Below are 20,149 nucleotides of genomic sequence, written 5' to 3'. Positions count from 1 at the left end.
TACAAGGCTGGACAGATATTTGTTATTGAAATGACAAGTTCAAACTCATAAAAGGGAAAGCACATTTTATAAGATTTGACACTGTTCTGTGATTAGCAAGACAAGGCAGAAGTGACAAAGGTGGCACTGAACATCTGCAAGTCTGGAGTGCAAATGTTCCCAAATAGAAAGAAATGTTGGAACAAACCTCTCTGTGTCCAAATGCCATGAAGACCCGAAATACTCCAAAGCTGTGGGGTTTTTGTACTATTTGTTTTCTTTTTCAGATGGCTTAGCACTAACAAGTCCTGACCCCACATAAACCCAGCCTATTCACAGGCAGTGCAGGGGAGAGGCCATCAGCTTCATCTTCCTGCTCCAAGGAAATCACTAATGATCCTGATGTTTCCTCAGCCTTTCTCTTAACAGGGCTTAAACACATCTGGGCACTTCACCTTCCCCACTGGAATCACCACCCTCCATTTGCCTGATCAGAATTGTGCTTATTTCCTGTTGTATACAGACATCAAGGATGCTTGATAGGACAGGCTATTTACTCCCTTCTTATTCCTACAAGGGACAAATCTACCCCCAGATTTTTAGGTTTTCATTGAGCCCACCATCATTTGCAGCTGCCCGTAGATTTCTTTCCTAATCATTATTACCAACCCCTAAACTGGGGCAGCAATACACAAATATTCCCTTCACTTCACTCAGAGCACCTCAGGTTTGATCATCAGCTCAGGTGGCATCACCTTATGATCAGGGAGGTCAAAATTACTCTCTAGAGACATGAATTTCTCAAGCACTGAGAGCAGCACTGAGCACTGAGCTCATGTGGGGCAGATGAGGAAGGCAGCCAGGGCAGTCAGCTGTATCAGTGCTCTCAGAAATTGTTTTGCTCAGAGGTGGCAGGGAGCTGTTATTGTTTAGGGCTCTCTCTGTGTTTAAGGAAGGATGGTGGATGGAAGCTGAGCTCCTTGCCATGTGCCCAGGTGCCAGCACAACCCCAGTGCTGGGAGGGCTGGGGGAGGCAAACCAGCCTAAACCAGCCTCTAGATCCTCTCTGGAGCATTTGTTTCTGACCTGTTGCCTTCATGTTGTCGTTGTTTGCTGCTAACTACTCTCTTCGTGCTGCTGTGTGGGCTTGGCAGAGGCAGCAGACTCAGTATTCCTGCTTTAGGGGTTATGTGGTGCCAGCCATGCCAGGGGGAACTGTGCTTGCAGAAAAAAAAACGTTTTGATATTTTTTTCCCCTGAATATCACTTTAAAGCTTTATGAATAATTGGAAAAAAGAATTTGTGCTCGAACTTTTCTAATCCTTGCCTCCTTGTGGATGAATCCAAGCTGCACCCCTGCAGGACATGTGCCAAGGTGTGTATCTGCTTCTCACTGGGGCTCTGGCTGTGTTTCCTTTTTGATATTCCAGTGGAGCAAATAACAACATTTGCAATTCTCTTTCAGTGCAGCAAAGTGTATCAACAACGTGGTTCTGCAGGTTTTCCTGGATGGTGCAGAGTGCCTGCTTCCCTGGGGAGCTGGTGTGGGTCAGGGATGGGATCCCTGTTGTGCTTTTAAAACACTTCACTATAAAGCTTTGCATCACAAGTCTGTGGTGTCCTGCTGGCTCTCTGCTGGAGGGTGATTTTGGCAAGGTTCTGCTTTGGAGGCTGTGGCTGGTCACAGTGTTCCTGTGTGTGTGAGCTGAGTTCATCTGAGTGAACAATAAGCGGCCAAAAGCTGTGGTCACTGTGAACTGCCTGTCTCTGACCTGTGGTTTGGTTCAGCTTTGCTCCCATCTGAAGAACCAGCCCAAAACCAGCGTGGGGAGTGTGTGGAGGGAGGAGCTGTGTCCAAGCAAGGCTGCAGTGAAGAAAACACAGAAAATTGTAGTTTAACTGAAGTGGGTTTAGCCCTAACACACAAAGATCAAGGAGGATTTTTTTTTTTTTTTAAATTCTGCTTGTCAACCTTTGGAGACTGAGGGTACTTGGCATGTAATGGAGAGGGAGCAAGTGGAGGCTGCAGGCTGGCTGCAAGATTGGCAGTCCTCTTCCCTGTGCCTGCACTGGTGCAGGCTGCCTGGCCTTCCTCCAGTGAGGCTCTGCTCTTCCTCTGAACCATGCTGGGCATGTGTGAGTGCCATCAGCACCACAGGGGATGGCCCCACCGCCTGTCCTGAGCAAATCTTTGGTCTGTTTTAACACACAATTATTTATCTTGTGCTGCCTCTGCTGACACCAAAGGAAATGGTATCAATATGTGGATTTTTGGAAGGAATCAATCCTTGTTTTCCTGAGTAGCTCTCTTCTGCCAGCATTGCTGGAAAGCTCTGGTTCCATGTTGAGAGTTTTCTCCCACTGCACAGCTCTTGCCACGATTTGTCTCAGAGCCTGCAGTGAATCGTGGCACACTGAGGGGCTGCTGTTCCCAACTGCAGTGCAATATTCCCTTTAGATATATGAGAATTTTAGCTGCAAATATGGGTATAGGATATATTTGTGAAAACATTACAGAATGACCAGTTCCAGGCCAGGTGTGATTGATTTTCTGAAAAAAACTTTAAAGATTTAACCTATGACCACTCTATTTAACTCTTTCAAACTTCTGTCTTGTGTTGCCCCCCTCTTCTCCCATGAAAGACTACTGAACTCTCAAGCCAAATTGGTTGGTGTTTGGGTGCAGACTGTGCCCAGAGGACAGGGAATCTGTGAGTAGGTGAGAGAGCTCTGGGTAACACTGCTTTCAGTGAGCTCTGGGATATTTAATCACTTTGCCTTTTATAGCAGCCCCTTACCTTTGTCAAGGGCTGTATCCAGAAGGGCTTTCTGTGGAGGGAGCTGTGGTTCCTGTGCTCCTGTCTCCCACGGGGAGAACATCATTCCTTGGAGAATTGCTGTCCACCTGCAGGAGCTCTGGCTGTATTTAGAGATGCAGCAGCTTTTCCAGCCTCCCTGGTCACCTGCTCAGGGACAGACCAGGGCAGGATTGACAAGATCTCAACAGGGCTTTGACTAGTTCTAGCTGCTTGAAGGTGTCTGAAAAGTTTTCAAATTGCAGTAAGTATATTTGGGATTATTTCTGTTTCTCAGTGTTCTGCTTTTAAACTAGACATATTACAAAAAATTGAATAAAAGCCACAAATAATAGACACTCTTCAGAAGTCGTGTCACCCCAGTCAGATTGCTGTGACATTAAGGAAACTGCCTTCTGGAGAGATCAGGAAGTTTGACATAAACCTGTCCAACCTCAAAACACCATCAGGGTATGTTAAAGGTAATTTTTCCCGTTTTCAAGGCAGCAGCACAACCTTCTGCCAGAGGCCCATCCCCACGACTCAGCCCCAGGGACTGCAGTGGTCACTCTCTGTCCCTGAGAAAGGAATGTACATTTTACCCTGAGCACTGAATAACCATTCACTTTGCTGAAATGTTATTTCTTTTTATAACAGCTTAAAGGGAGGAAGAAAGGAGAAAGAACCCAGCGCTGCCACTTTGGAAAGCTTTTATTGTAATCAACCTTACAACGTTTTTTGTTGTACAATACAAAGAGCATTTAATCTCTCCTGGCTGGCACATTCCCTCCAGGGTTTTGCTGCTGACAATGGGAGCTTTCACTTTGACCATGGCGAAAATAGTGTCAAACCCACTGCAAGGCACCGCTTTTACTCTGGATTCATTTGGGAAATTCTAAAGAATCAATGACTTCATGTCATGAGGGACAAAATAGGGGCTATAAAATAGGGGTTAGTTAAAATAAGAGTTATAAAATAGGAGTTAGTTGGAGAGACTTCATATATTTCCCATAATTTTTGCTTCCCATGAATACCACCATCTTTTAAAACATGTTTAACTTTGGTGTTGCAAATATGTGCGTGGTTTGTTTTGACTGTTTGGTTAATTTAAAGGAAAAAACCAAACCAAAATTATGAGATAAGATTTCCCTAGCACTTGTTCTTCATAAATTTCAAAAAAAAAAAAAAAATCTCTGAATGTGTAGTCTCAAGGCACTCCAGGTAGAAAGGGAAGAGGCAACAGAGGTTTTGGAGTGGAGCCACTGAGCCAGCACTGAACTGTTTGTAGAACTGAAACGTCAGCTTTTCCTTCTTGTTTTCATCTTGGTTTAAAGGAAAAGGAAACAGTTTGCACATAACAAGCTTTAGCCTGGCTATTTTTTAAAGCCCAGGCCAAATTCAACCTCTGAGTTTTGGAAAACGTTGTTAGAAAGTTGCAATTCAAGAAATTCCTCTGTACCTCCAAATCTGTGCCAAGCTTTTAGACTGCTGGCTGGAAACTTCCCAAAAGGATTTGGTTTTGTTCACAGAGAGCCAAACAAGTGATTTCCATCTGGATGACTCCTTTGCAGCTGGGAGAAGCTAACAACAAACAAGAAGTGTAGGTGTGGGTTGAAGCCAGCTCAGAGTGAAGCCACAGGTGTGAGCAATGTGCATGTCCTACCCCAGGAGCCACAAACACCTTTTCTATCCAGAGGAGTCCCTTGAAAAACACTATAAATTCACTCAGCTGGTCACATAACTTTCTCTAGTCACAGGAGTTGTGTTTTCCACACTAAAGGACATTTCAGATCAGCGTCCAGATTGAATCTGCAAAACCAGCCAAAGCCAAACAAAGCTAAGCTTGTGTTTTTACTCTCTGCCAGAGTGGCATAAAAAAGAGTATTAGAGATGGAAGAGTAAATTTGTTGAGATGTGTGTGAAGCTCCTGCTTCATGGAGAGAGCCCCAACAGGTCCCAAGGCCGTCAACTTCCCAACACTGTCCTGCAGGTCAGAGAGAGACTGTAACTTGTCTGACTTGTGTGGGACAGTCCTGCACTGAGGGCAGCAATAATCACCAAAAAATAATCAGAGTGAACACAGCATTAGACAGCCTAGGGGCTGAAAGGTGCTGGCATAAACTGGTCAGGAAACATTTCTGCCTGTGTCACACACAGGGTGTCAAAACCAAGCATGCAACTTTCTAACAGCCCACAAACGAAAAATAGGTCACAAAATAGGTCACAAGAAATAAATCCCTTATGCTGGCTAGTTTCTCATTCAGTGTTTTGATGAATCCTGATTGGGATCCTTATGGAATAAATAAGACAGAATAAGCAGACACAGGAAAAACTGTGTTGGATAAGCTCTCATTGCTCTGAGAGGTGCTAAATAGTAAATAATCCATCTTGGAGAAGCTTTGAGAGGCTGGAGAGTTTTCCCATCTGCTAGAGATGTTTCTTCGTCTTGACTGGGATATAAATGCAGAAGGCAGGTCACACTTAAGCTGCTGCTCTGTAACATTCTAGATGATAGGTAATTACTCATAAATGTGTCCTACAGATGCTCCAGGGACCCATCTGCACATGCCTGCCTGAGAGCTGATGGTTCTGGTTGAGCTCAGAAGAGACCAGAGCTGTGTGAGGAGTGGTAGATTCAGGGGATGCTCAGTAATTCAATTTTGCAGGCTCTGAATGGAAAATAATAAAGCAATGATAAGGCAGCTAGTCATAAAATTACATTTATTTTTGGAAACCAAAGGATTGTAAAGCTGTGGAAAAGCAGGTAGCTTGCCAAGAGTGGGCAGCCAGCCCACCCTCCAGCTCCAACACTTACGGCCACCATGGGGCTGAGACATGCTTGGCCATCCTATAAACATTCCCAGCACCCCTTACTGACATATCCCTGGGCTTCAGAACAATTTTAGAGTGGAAAGTGCATTTTTCTGGCCACCCATCCTCAGCCAGCTTTGGTACAAGAGCATGGTTTGCCCAGCCCCTGGCGCTGGTGACCAGCGTGGTGTCTGCTGGAGCTCTGCTGGTCCCTACTGGGGCTGCAGCCCCTCAGGCAGCTGGCACAGCCTGCAGGGACCAGGTGAGTGGAGGTGAAAGCACAGAGCACAAATCATCTATTTCCAGTGGTTGGAGACAACCAGAGAAATGAAGGAGCTCCCAAATCACCCAGGATAAGTTAGGACGCTGTACTGCTTTCCCTGCAATTAGTAGGGAGCCTTGCAATTAATTCAACACAGAGAGACTTCTGCACTGACCATCATTTCTCTGCTGCTAGAGAGAGCTGCTTGGCAGCTTTCTGGAGAAGGAAAACTCTGTAGCTGAGACAATGCACATAGGTGGGCAGGCAGTTGTGATAAAACCACAGGGAACAGGGAAAATGAGAACCATCTCATGCAGGACTTAGAAATGGAATAAACAGGATATTTTTACAAGATGGAAATGAATCTATAACTCCAGGGATCAGGAAAAATACAGCAAGGAACAGCATTTGCTGTTCAGCATATTCCATTGCTATTAAAAATAAAGGGGGAAAAAATGCAATGAAGGGAGAGGCATTTTGGGAAGCAGATGTGACCCTGTAATCTGCTGCAGAATTGCTGGTCATTTTCTACTGCAATTTACATGCAGAATGGGAGCTGCTCTTGCTCTCACCTGGACAATTTTTCTTTCTTTACAGTTTCAGCCAATCCACACTAACAGTCTCTGGGACTGGCACTTTCTTTTGCCCCTCAGGATGGAAAAATGGACTTGATTCCTCTGAGAAGGAAGGGAGTGGGTATTCATTACCACGAAGTGAATTTGTAAAGTTCTGATTGGTTCAGCTCTTCCCCTTCAGTTTTCAGCTCACTCCAAGTCGTTGAATCTCTTGTATCTTATCCCATTGGATGGAACAGCACATAATTCAACATCATTAACAATGGCCAAGATGATTCTTAATATTAAAAATTAGCAGCAACAAGTGAATCATCACCTGAAGAAGCATTTCTCCACTTGGGTTTTATGACCTGCATCAGAAAGTTTGGCAATAAACAACAGCTCTTAGTCACTTGGAATAGTTCTAATAGTGTTGCTGTTGTACTTTTCCACCACGGTGAAATCAGTGATATTAACCTTGAAGCACCTACAGAGCTCAGGTCAGAGGACCAGACCTCCTGCACTAGTAAAGCACAGTAACTACACCCATTTGAACACCCCCAGTGCATTGATCTGTTCCTGCAGTCAAGCCTGGAGGAATAATTTCCCTGCAATGTGGTAAGAACCTACGGAGTGGTCAGAGTGCTGGAGAAGGCACTTGGTGCTGGCATAGGGCTCAGAATTAGAAACTTAGAGAACCATTTGGCTTTTCTCATCCCCTTGTCAAGAACCATTTCTTTTGTTTTTTCAGGACATGGAAGAAGTTCAGACGAGCTCACAGCACTAAGAGAAGACCCAAGGCTTTCTGCACAGAGCAGCTCTGAGGTCAGAAGCAGAGCAGCAAGCACTGGGCTGGCTGGGGCTGCTCTGAGCCCTCAGTGCTGAGCCTCTGCAATTCTTCTCTCCTGATAAGCAGAAGCTGCATGGCTGTACCCTACCCCAGCCATACTCAAGTGCTGCCAATTGAAAATGACTATTCCAAAAATAAGACAAGATGTCATTAAGTCTCATATGAGCTTTCTTTCAGATCCCTACCATCAATTATTCCACTTGTTTGTAATAGCTTCAGACTCTTATCCTCCTCTCAGTGGATTTCTCTGCTGCTTTGCATTTAAATTCACCTTGTCTTCCTAAATGCACAGACAAACTGTAAGCAATAAGTGAGCCAGGCAAAAACAAACATGTTCCTGTTTTCTTGGCTTTCTCTGCTGTCCTGAGCCAAGGATGTTTCTATATCCCTGTGAGAAAGCCATCCAGTGATGAATAACTATTTGAAAACAAATGGGTAGGATTGTACCAGCCTACTTCTCAGCCTCTACTTCTCAGCCTTAGAAAGAGTAGGAAAATCCACCCATCCATAAATATTTTTCAGGATGATAATTCTGAAAATAAAGTAGGCTGGAACATTCCCTATCAGGGCAGGCTGCAGCATTCAGCTTATATCAATTACTGTCTATTTGACATGCTTCATGCTCTCTTCATTAACAGGATGAAAGGTTTTATGGGATAATAACCCAGTTCCAGTGAGCAAATGTATTTGTGAGACCAAAGGCTGAGTCCTTTGTCCTTGCAGAAGGAGCCTTGAGACTGCAGCAATTGGCAATGGTCTGGGATGGATAAATCACAGGAGCAAAACTTCTGTCCCACAGAACACTCTCCCATCCATGAATCACTGAGGACAAAGGATCCTCACTGCGGGAGAGCTGAGATCAGCTTGGTGATGATTCTGCTACAGGAGGGAAACAGAAGAGCCATTGGCTTCAGTCAGATATTGAAGATGCTGTAATTGGAGTTACTGCCATGTTAAATGGTCCCTCATGGTTTCCTCATCTCAATCAAGGTTTGATTGAAAACCTGTGACCTGAAATTGTGGTCATTACCTTACCAGAACTTATTGGTTTTCTCACTCTTCAGGCAGTAGGCAGATGGTAATTGTTTCCTAAAACATTTCTCAGCTGAACAGCAGTGACAAACACTCTTCTCACCTCAGAAAATCCCAAAGCACATTACAAACTGCCTGGACCAAGAGGACAGATGTGTTTTCCTTGGATCTGGCAGGAACCATGCAATAGCCACTCATCAGGGAAGAGGTGTGCTTGGCTAATGGAAAATAATCATACCCGCCTTTCCACCCCAGCTGTCCCACACTGTTAATCTTATTGTACCTGCACTCAAATTATCAGTAGGGATCCTCTTCTCCTTCTGCATTAACTAATTGTGTGTAAAATCTCCTGTCCCAACACAACCAGAGCAGACTGTGGGTAAGAACAGAGGCGGGTGTGCAGTGAGGGATTCCTAACAAGAGACAAACACCCTTTAATGTTCTCTAAGTTCCTTGTTCCTCCACTGGGGCCAGCTGAGTCAGGACCCAGTGTGTGTTTCTTTGCTGGGTGCAGAAAGCACAGTTTTCCCCTGGCTGTGGTTTCTAGCTGTGTGGGACAGGACTGCATGTCAGGTTCTTGCTGCTAGGCTCTATTCCAGCTCACAGAACATATGCACCAAAAAAAGAACAAAAACATCCACACAGATCTAATATTATCACACAGGAGAATCAATATATCTCATTGTACAGTCCTAATCTATGTTCTGTGTAAAAATGCGGTCCTCAAAACCCCACCATGTTGGCTTCTATCTGTGAAATAGAACCTGAGAGGAATCGCAGTAAGGACTCAGGAGGGGTCTGCACTCATGGCAGATGAAATCAAATTAGTAATGCAGAAATTATTTGTTTTAAGCTCAGACCATGGACTGAATTTACAGCTCTAAATCAGTATTTACCTTCTGAACAATGGGTTCTTACAGAAGAGCATTTACTACTAAAACAAAGCTTTTTATCCAAATCAGTGAGTGTCAGAGTTTGAATTATGGCTGGAAGAGAAAGTCTTTTGTTTCTGTCACCTCCTTAGTCAATGCTAATTTGACCAAGGCATGAATGAGTTAGTATTACTCCTAAAATTTCTGTGACGTGCAAAGAGCCACTTTCTCCCCAGCACACAGAGCCTTTGGAACTCCTTTTAGACATCCTCAGAAGGTCTAGATGAAAAATCTGCCTTCAGATGATGGAAGACTGGTTAGTAGCTTGCAGGATATTTATTTCAAGAAGCAAAGTCATGGCTACAACAAAACAACTGAAGAAAGGAGAGATCCACAGTGGAAACACACTGGGAGTTTGTACTAATCTGCTCCAAGGTGAGACTGAAGGGCAGCAGCCATGCCCAGCACACCAAAGGAGCAGCATATCAGGAGACAGGAGCAGCCTGAGGAGCTCACCAGCAGAAGATTAGGAGATACAAGGTCACTCTGTGCAGGGCTGGTGTGAATTGCAGAGCCACCTCGGGTGGGGTGAATATTAGCTCACTGCAGCACTCGTCCCATAAAACACTATTTACTAAAATACATATTTTTTCAATTTTCTGGTCTGCTGTTATTTTGTGCAGACTCCACGGTCTCGCTGGAAGCTTCTACTTTAAAAGTCTCCTTTAGCATCTCTCAGAGTTGGGATATGCTAAACTGGCATGGCAAAAAAAAAAATAACAATCATTTGGGAGCAATTTATTTCCTGCTGTTATAGATTCCCAAACACTCATTTCCATACCACCTACAGATATGTGTGCCTCTCTTTGTTCTGATATTGAGAAAAAACCCATTTGTATTCTTGCAATACAAGCAATCCTTGGCTTGAATTTTTAGTTGGTCAAATAATGCTAAAGAAGGAAGTATTGGAATTTCTGCCTGTGCCATGGGACTATTCAGGCAGGCAAACTCTATTACAGCCATGGTCTTATCAAAGGAAAGCTAAATCTCCTCATTAAATCTTGGTGGTTGTTATTTTCTACCACCTAAGTCCTACAAGATTTGAGGTGCAATGCTAAAACAGAGCCCCCCCAGCACTCTCCACTAGACTTTTACTAGTCTGTCATCTGGCAAAATGGATATAAAATTAGCCCTGCTTTCCTACTGTCTTACCTGCTTGGGGAGAAGGGGGAAAGCAGAAAACACAGAGAGGGGATGAGGTACAAAAGCTTGTGGCATAAGGATAATTCTGCTTATTTAAAGAAAGAAAAACATCTCAGGATATTTTTTTGTGAGAGATGCAGTTTGAAAGCAGCCTAAGAGGTTTTCAGCAATTATGGTTAAAGTGTGTAGAAATAATCTAAATGGTTAGTAAAATATTGACTGGAAGATAAACATGTTTATGTTATATGAAAGTAGATATTAAAATGGCTTTTTTGACACTTCAGATGCAGGAAGCTGTCTAGTCCTTTTACTGACACTCTCAAGAAATGTTAATAAGACTTTTTTCCTGCTATATTTTAAATGGAAGAGGTGGTGTAAACAAAACTGCAGATGGGTTTCTTTGCTCTGCTGGGGTATCCAGCTATCCTTCAACCCACCAGACAGATTTTGTTTGCATATTCTGCATAAAAAACCTTTAAGTCATGGCAGGATCCAAAACTCTGTGCATTCAGTGGACAAAGAGCACATTCCCTGACTCCTACTGCCCCTGCTCTGAGCCAGCTGGGGGACATTTATCCAAATATGAGTGACAGATGAGTGCACCACTCAGGAGTCTAGGAAGTTATACTGAAAGAATTTTTTTTAAATCTGTTGGCAATAGCAGAGGCTAAATTCTTCCACCAATCCAGCTCGAATGGACCTAACTAATCCCCTTCACTGGAGGGAATAACCTCTGCCTGGCCAGGCTGGGAGACACAAACCTCCTGCTCCACAAACCTTGCACCAACAGGTCTGCCTTTGGCTTTTGATACTCTGCTAAGCAAGGGAAACCTGGAATCAGTCAGGCCTTACTGAAAGCTCACGTCAAAGTAAGCATTTTAATTTATTTTGAACCATTTTAAATACCCCACTCCTCCAAAACAGGTGAAGTCTCCATTGTACCTACACAGGCTCAATTACCAGAATATTTAGCTACGTGTATAACAGAAGACACAACGTTCACTACCCCTTTAATTCTGAAAATAAACTTCTTAGAAAAACATTCAGGTCTTTGTAAAGTAAGTTGGATTGTTTTCCTTTTGCTGTTGTTCCTGTTTGGTTACTTTTTTTCTGAAAGCAGACTGGATTGACTACAAAAAAGGAAGACAAGTACAAAATCTATAAAAAAACTAGTGTTACAAGGAGCAAGAACTTGCACCTAAGAAATCTTTGTTGATTGTTGCTAATATCTATGATAATTAAGCTAAAAATACCCACGAAGCAATAGAATTTGCAGAGATGAGTCTATTGTCTTAAGCAAATAATGAAGCCAGGAACAGTTAAATTGATCCCATGACTCTCATTTCAATAATAAAGCAGCAACAACTGTTAATCTATAGCACTCCGTTTAAATTACAAACCCAGCACTGAATGGGCAATTTCATTAGAGAGAACACAACTAAGAGAGAAACGCTGGCAGGGAAAAAGACTCATCCCATTGAAATCCAACCTTCCTGAGAATTTCTTGTTGCTCTGTACCCAGACTCATCAGCGGGGAACAGTTCTCACCAATACCAGGTGCATTTGTTGGTGCCCAAACAATTCCCTTTCATTTGGCTGCCAGGGTCCAAGGGCTGAACCAGCTGCCCCAGGCTCCATGGAAGGGCTGGACACTGCTCCAGGATGGACACAGGGATTGCTCCAGGATGGACACAGGGTCCAAGGGCTGAACCAGGTGCCCCAGGCTCCATGGAAGGTCTGGACACTGCTCCAGGATGGACACAGGGTCCAAGGGCTGAACCAGGTGCCCCAGGCTCCATGGAAGGGCTGGACACTGCTCCAGGATGGACACAGGGATTGCTCCAGGATGGACACAGGGTCCAAGGGCTGAACCAGGTGTCCCAGGTTCCATGGAAGGTCTGGACACTTCTCCAGGATGGACACAGGGACTGCCAGGAAGGGCAGAGAGAGGGAGGGGAGCAGTTCACACCCACATCTGCCTGGAACCACCCATCAGCACCGCCAGAAAGGCTCCAGGACACGAGATGTGTGTCCCCAAGGAGAGGAGCAGCTCAATGAGAAGATGGGTAACTGGCTTTTTCCTCTTTTTATTCTTGTCCCCGAAATCAACACATGGTCTGCAAGCCAATCAAACTCACCCACGGATACTAGCGCTGCCTAGAAGAGACAGTTCTCTTTTTAAATTAGATCCTTTCAAACACTTACACAGATCCTTGGATATTGCAGGGGCTGTGGGACTGAAACCAATGAACATCCACAGTAGGTGAGGGGAGGAAAGGCTTCCACCATCTCTGCTGGCAGCTGTACAGAGCTTATGGGAGGAAGAACTTTCTGTTCTCACTGAAGGGAGCAGGCAGGGCTATTAATATCCACATGGAACATATTTACTGAAGGATGGAGTGCCATACTAACAACCGTTTTTTTCATGGTAGGACCGAATTTCACAGGTATTAGCAACTTCCTGAAATAAAGTCAGAGAACCAGATAACTGAGGTGAGAAGGCACCTATGAAAGCTTCCAGTTCAGCCTCCTGTTTAAAGCTGGGACAACTTCTATGCACAGGCATTGTCTGTATTTGGGGGTCACCACCTTAAATGCACCTGCAGTGGCCCAGGGGTCCTTTCTGCAGAGCTCCCTGAGCTGTCAGTCCCCAGCCCAGGGGATGATGTGTCCCAGGACTGACAGTGTTTTACCTCACTGAATGTCATGAGCTTCTCTCATTGCCGTGCTCCTCCAGATTTCCAAGGTTTTTACCTACCATTAAAAACGGACCTGGAAGGTTTGGTAACATATTCTGAGTGCCTTAATGAAAAAGAGTTGTGGCTGTCTCCTCAGGTTTCTGTGCCTTTAGCCAGTCTCCCTTATGCCATGGTGGTTCTTAAACGCAAATTCCAGCTGACATCAGCAAGAGATGTCAGTGGCTGCAGTGGCCTTGAGGATAGCCCCATGCAGCAGCAGGATCAGGATGTCAGCAGCAGTGTGGAATGTTTTAACAGGACTTTGCCAAAGAGGAAGGAAGATTTAGTTGCCGCTAAAGCAGAGGTGGGAGGGTGGGGTTGAAATCTATAACCAGTATCCCTGTTTAAAATTCTGTTAGCAAAATTTATGACACTCATTGAAGCCTCGTTTCTTCCCCCTAGTAAGAATATTTCTTTCAGCTATTCAGTTTGCATTTCATGAGACCTTCTGCAGATGCAGCGAGCTATATCACTCTATTCTGCTCATACAGCATCCGGAGATCGAGATGCTTCAAAACCTGGGTGTATTGTAATGACTGCATAGAATATCTCAATGAAATCCTACATCTGCATCCTTGGGAATTCATTTGTATTCAAGTGGAAATATTGATTGCAGCTTTTGCAGATGCTGATATAAGCCATCCACTCCATGGCTTATATCAGTTCACAAAACTCAACCTCCCGTGCCCAGATTCTTCATAGAGTTCATCCTATACATGAGATCTCCTTTATCAAAGGAGTTATGTAAAACTTTTTTTCTCCCTAATGAAATTTTTATTTTTCCCCTCTCTTGCTGCAATTACAAATGCATTGTATGAGTACCCCACGGCTGTGCTGCTTTAATTTTGTTATAACACCCAGGGAATAATTAGTTTTATACCTTCTAAAAACAAATATATTAATTTTAAAAGTAAATATTTACTTACCAAAGAGCCATCACAAGTCGTTGTGAGTGCTTGTCTTTATTATATGTGGGAAATTAAATGGACTTTATGCCATAATTCTGCTGGTATAATGAAGGATTATGTACTACAAGGGAAAAGTGACCCCATTTGGTTTGGAAAGAAACACAACCCCTTCTCATTAAACTTCACTTCTTATTGCAACAAGCTCAGGTCTTATAAAATATAACAAGTTCACTCTTCTTCACTGTGCTGAGACACCCTGTCTGCCCAGGAGGTACAGGGCTAACCTAGTTTAGATTGGAAGAAAACCTTGGGCAGTACCAAATGTCCAGTGTTAGGTGAAATGTGTGCAGCCAGAAGAATTCTCATTCCCTTCACATCTGCTAACATAGAATTGTTCAGGTGGGAATGCTCCAAATGAAAAATAAACCAAAATTTTTTTTTAAAAGCTCCAGAATCAACATATTGAAAGCTAAGGGCAGACAAGTTGCCCAAATGTCTGCATCCAACTGCAGCTGGTTTGTCCTTTCCAGCCTGGTGGGGATAGATCAGAAAGCATCAAAGATCCTGCTTTGGATCCCAAAGAGCCTGGGTCTTGTTTTAACACATCATCATTGTGCACAGCCCATTGTCTACAGCTGAAAACAGCATTGGGACTGTTTTTGTAACAGAGATGCACAAGGTGAACACATTTCCTAATATGTTTACTGGGCCCCAAACCTAGAAGTCTCCTAATTTCTCTTTCTTGTTCACATCAGTTGTAAGTCAAGCCCTCTGCCCTTGGGACACAATTTACACTCCTACACAGCACGTTCTGTTGTCCTCCAAGTTTGTTTGCTTTCACTGGGGAATCTGATTTTTCCCCATCTTCTTTGAAAACATCATAATGCTGGAGCTTTTGAATTTTGACCTGTGCCTTCAGGCTATTAAACACTTGTTCCAGTCCTTTTAGATTAGATATCCCAACTCCTAACTGGCTTTTGAAGGTTACAACCATAGAGAAGACCTTTAACTTTTAACATCGACTAATCTATTGCTAAACTAGCAGCAGTCTCCCTCTCTCTGCAGATATGCTAACCTCCTGTCACTACATGAAAGGGTTTAACAGTTTCTAGGACACAGAATACACTCCAGCACGGAATTTTGAACTGCTTTTCACCATGGATTTCATGTACAATTTGAGCTTTGTGAGGCATTACCCAAATGAGACACGACAGTTCTGCTTTTCCAACAAAAGCAGCAGCAACCACAAACACATGACCTGGTGACCACACTCAGGTCCCAGCAAACCCCTGCGTGGTCAGATAAATCAGGAGCACACACAGGTGCCAGAGCTGCCTGCTTTCACAGCTGGGGACACCTCAACTCCAGGGCACAGGCACAGGTCAGCCCCCAAGAGCTCTGTGTGCCTGCACTTCCCTGCACAGCTCTGCAAATCCTTTCCACTGCAGGCTCACACCTTCCAGCAGGGATGTTCTGCCCGGCTGGAGGGCAGAGCTGTGCCCAGCTGGTGCCCCATGCTGCCTGCAGCCCCCCAGCTCTGTCTGGTGTGCCCTGGTACAGCCTGGGCCAGGTTACTGCCCAGGGCATCTTGTCATGTGAGAAAACTTCCTAAGCCACTTCTAACCATGTTTAAGATAGAGGCTTGTGCCCGACTTTTAGACAAAAACTGTGTTGAGTGTTTCTAGGCACGTTCACTATGCTGAAACACAGGGAATCTCATCTGGATTATCCATGGGCAGTTAATGAGTTAAGGCTCTGTGCTGGACACACACAGGGAGCTTTCCCAGGAGCAGGAAACAGCCACACTGTCAGATTTTTGCTCCTTGGGAAGACACCTGGAAACACTTTGCCAGCACAAGATCAACTACCTCAGTCTTCCAGAGTTGTCCCTTGCTCTCCTTACCTCTCCCTGCCCAGCTCTGGATTCAGTAATGCTCAAAGGAGAGCACAAAGGAGAGTGAAGGTTCTTTGATCCCAGTTGTTACAAGGAGAACTAGAAGCTAGGCCCTCCTCAAATGCACTCCAGCAGTGATTTTCTGGAAAAAACAGGCAAACTTTAAAAGTGAGACTTGAGACAAATAGCTAAGCAGTTATTTCACCAAAGAACTGCCTGTGCTCAGACAACTCATAGAAACAAACCTGACAGAGTTTGTGCTGATGTCACTTTGGCCCTGAGCAGATACAAACCTGCAAACATGGGGCAGTGTGGAGCAGTCATTCCCCCTCTTCCAGAATGAATAGAAAAAACCTGGCTTTTGCTGATGTCCTGAGTACTGAGCAGTAGATACTTTCAAATAGTTTTCCTGGCCAGGACCCTTCAGCAGGGAGTTTAAACCTGCCTTTTGGTCCTGCAGAGGAGATCTGTCAGGAAGGAAGAGAGCTGCTCACTCACCTTCTCATATGTCATCTCCAGCAGCACTCTGACTGTCTAGAACACTTCTATTATCCACCTGTCAGTGCTAAAATGGAGAAAAGGAAAAATATGATGTGTTCTGTAGACTTCATTTTACTGCAAGGGTAAGGAATGGTTTCAGTGGTGTGTTGAAAAGCACGGTGTGTTTTCTATATTAGGATAATTCTTTTAATCTCAGGGCTTTCATTTAGGGGAAAAAGCTATCGCTGGAACTGCAAGTCTTAATTTATTGAATATTTCTAACTAGATCTTTGATTATGTTCAATATATAGTACTTTTTGATTTGCTAGTAGCTGCAACAGCCAACACACTGATGATTGCTAGTCTACCTTGCCAACAGCAGTGTCACCTCATCTTAGAGGCACTGCAACCACACAGGACTGCAGACTACACTCCAGGGTGGGCTGTGCTCCACAGGGATGTATCAACATCCCCCTTGGACAGCAGCACCCACTGGGCTGGTCCATGCAGCCCTACACGTGCCCAGGTGAATGATCTGAGCTCTGCACAGCTCCTCAGCTGGTCTGGAAAAATGTTTCAATTAATTAGAATTATCATTAGCAGGCAGATGCTTGCTCATTGCTGCGAGCTGGAGCCTGGGCTGCCACCCAGCAAGGGGTGACAGACTCCTCTCAGACAGCCCTGCCCCAAAAATACCTTCACATCTGAGGACCTGGCCCTCAGGAACCCATAATAAGTGTGGATATTCCAGATCTGCAGAGGGATTGAAGCAGCTTGCTCAGGAGCACACTCTCCTGAAACATTGCATCTCAATGCTGACATCCCCTGGGGGAAGAATAAGTAGGAGTTAAGATTTAACCTTTTGGGATGACAGTATGTGGCATATGCTTGAGATAATCAGTGGAATTGCTGAGTGAAAAGCTGTTTTATCTTAAAATAAATATGGTTCACCCAGAAAGGTATTCAAACTCGGCTCTTCATGCAATATGAACAATTGTTCACATCCTGTAGCATGCAGCCCTGAGCAGTTACTACAACAAAATGGGATTAAGTGCCTCTAATTATTATTACTGTTATCCAAATGTTTTGCTATCACGGAGCCTGTAATAAATAACCACGACATCTCATGGGTACAGCTATCAAATTTACTGTCACTGTTCTGAGCTGTTCTGATTAAGGGCCAGAGTTTCTCCAGTAAATACACAGATCCCTCTCTGAGGACTGAAGGATAAATGAGAACTGAAAATCTCAGGGAGAGAAAGAAAGGGCTCTCACGTGAGCCTCATCCTTTGCTCCCAATGTCATGTTTCTGCAAATACAAAAGACAGTGGGAACAGAGTCCTTACCCCACTCACAGGGACTCCTCTCTTGTGTTATCCATCAGTTATTGCACAGGCTGGGAGCAGCTGAGAGCTGTAGTGTTCATGGCACATCCCTGCACTAGCACAGGAGACAGACAGTGTGTCCTGTCCTGGAGACCTTCAGCAACATGAGCAACCCTCCTGTTCTTTCCCAGGCTGCTTTAAAACCCCTGTAAAATAAGCTGAGTTACTTAAAGCTACCCTGATGCTTAAACTTCCAAATTAGATTTCACTACCCTTCTGAGACAGACACTTAACACAGATAGTTTATGTTTACTCAGCTTCTCCCATTTTTATTTTGGTTCACCAGCAATTTCTGGTCAAGTTTCCAGCCCAAGTCTGTAAATGTTTAATCTTTGGTAGTGGACAGGACTAGAAGCAATCAAGGAAGACCCACTTTCTTAGATAAGGTTTATAAATTCTAGACATTCCAGATTCAAGTAGGTGAAATAGATCAGTTTTCATCTGATAGTTTTTGTTCTCATGTTTTGGAGACAATAAGCGCTTTTCCAACTTCCTCTGAGGATTTCAGCATTGCTTTACCCTCTGTTTCCTCCTGAGAAATGTGATGAGAAAGTATTTCTGTTCTCATTTGACATCTCCCTCTGGGACATAAACACCCTGCTCCACCTCAGAGCCCACCTTGAGCCACCTTCACCCCAGCCATAAGTGCTCTTCTCTATCAATTTTAAATGTTCCATTGCCATATTCCAGAGCTTCTGTCACTGCTGCCCTCACTCCTGTTCAAAATCTCCCTTCTTGCTGGTGAGCTGGTATCTCTTTCCCATCCATTACCTCCATGGATCTTCTGCACTGGCCAGCCTCACCTCATGGCAAGTTGATTTCATCTTGTGATGAAGAATGAAATGAAGACATCATGCAATCCTTGAAAACTTACGTAACTAGAGCAAGAAGCAGCCCTGTCATCCCCACCTGGAGTCTAAAAAATTCCCTCAGGCTTAGGAAGGTATAAACTTCAGTGGGAGCTTTCTCTGTGCCTGGAGCACTCACAAAATCCACCTGGACCCTGCAGCATGAAGTGAGACCTGGCTCTGTGGCATCTCCTCCTCCTCCTCTCAGGCAGCAGGGATTTCAGTGCCCATCACTGTGAATCTTACAGCAACCATCTCTTTAAGCTGCCCTCCCTCCATCAGACTGGTGACATCGTCTGACAGTGCCAGAAGCTTTTGAGAGGGGTGGACAGACACACAGAGTCTGCACAAGCAAAGTCCAAATCTGTACTTTGAACCTCGACTCATAAAAGTCCACTCTGCCTGGGGTATAGAGAGAAGTCTCAGGGGTTTCACCTCTTCTCCAGGACTCAGCAGTCCTGAGATGGTTTGCAAACGTGGTTGTTCACTGTGTGCTCCTCCAAATAAACTTCTGCTTCCTTGCTATGCTGTGAAAATCTGCCCTCAGCAGGTAAAGTGGCTCCTGATGCTCTCTCCACAGGGCCTTTGTTTGTTGCTGTACCAATCAGAGGAGCAGCAGGAGGGGTTTAAACACAAACCCAGCACACACAGCTCAGAGAAGATGGGAAAGAGAGAAGGAGATGGTGGAGGGAAAGGCAATGGAGAGCATAGTCAAAAAAAGAAGGGAAAAAGATGATGAACAGGCTTGTTTCTCCTCAAGGTCCCGTTCCCCAGGAAGGATAGAAATGTTATCTCAGCTGTCCTGATAAACACAGCCCAGCACAGACACCACACTCCTTTCCTGCTCCAGGCAGCAGAGAAAAAGTAGCTGCTTTTGAAGAGCCATAGGAACTTGTGGGGTTGCTCCTGCTAATAGCTGAAAAGGACTCACAGACCACAAAAAAAGTGTTTCAAGTCCCATCCCACTGATTTTCCAGGCAGCTCTCTGAAGCATCGTCCAGCAGTACCCAGAAACTCATTCCTTGGAGCCAGAGGAGAACACAGAGAGGCAGGAGAAAGTCAAGGAGAAGGAAGGCTTGCCAGAAAGTAAAGCAGCTTCTTTTCTTGCTGGAGTTCTCTATCCTGTAATTTACCTACAGCAGAAATGTGCAAATTTGCAATAATGGCTGGGAGGCCCATTGTGAGCTACTGAACCTTATGAATTACAAAGTAATTGGAAAAACACAATGAAAACAATGTTTTGCTCCATAAAGCATTCCTAGTTCCTTCACTGGGATGGCTACAGGTCTAGTTATTTAAAAGAACACTTTGCAGTATGCTGCCATCCTTAAGAGGGGATGCTTAGCAAAGAGACAAACAAATGCTGAAGTCTTAATAAAGAGAGATTTCACTGTGAGCAAGCAGATCAAAACCATCGCAGCAGTAAAAATCAGGTTTAGGAAGAAATACCCAGAACCAAATGAGCTGTACTGGATTTTACAAGAGTGTAGGTTAATGAAATTATATTTGGGGCAGTCGTACAAACCCTTATTCAGTCC

The 20,149-nt window shown here is 44.4% G+C and overlaps 1 long non-coding RNA gene across 2 annotated transcripts; it reads left to right on the top strand.

Annotated features, from left to right (window-relative positions):
• The first annotated feature begins 870 nt into the window (after positions 1-870).
• On the top strand, positions 871-7,581 carry LOC136368162 (uncharacterized). 2 transcript variants are annotated; one of them, XR_010744781.1, is made up of 5 exons: positions 871-1,354; positions 3,073-3,256; positions 3,432-4,413; positions 6,445-6,543; positions 7,153-7,581. It is a non-coding gene; the product is annotated as an uncharacterized lncRNA (long non-coding RNA). The 2 variants fall into 2 exon arrangements; XR_010744782.1 differs by lacking the exon at positions 3,073-3,256.
• The last annotated feature ends 12,568 nt before the right edge of the window (positions 7,582-20,149 follow it).

The sequence above is a fragment of the Sylvia atricapilla genome, chromosome 15 (genome assembly GCF_009819655.1).
Source record: "Sylvia atricapilla isolate bSylAtr1 chromosome 15, bSylAtr1.pri, whole genome shotgun sequence".
Classification (NCBI taxonomy): domain Eukaryota; kingdom Metazoa; phylum Chordata; class Aves; order Passeriformes; family Sylviidae; genus Sylvia; species Sylvia atricapilla.
The sequence above is the reverse complement of the archived record's forward strand: the minus strand, read 5'-3'. Positions and strand labels throughout refer to the sequence as shown.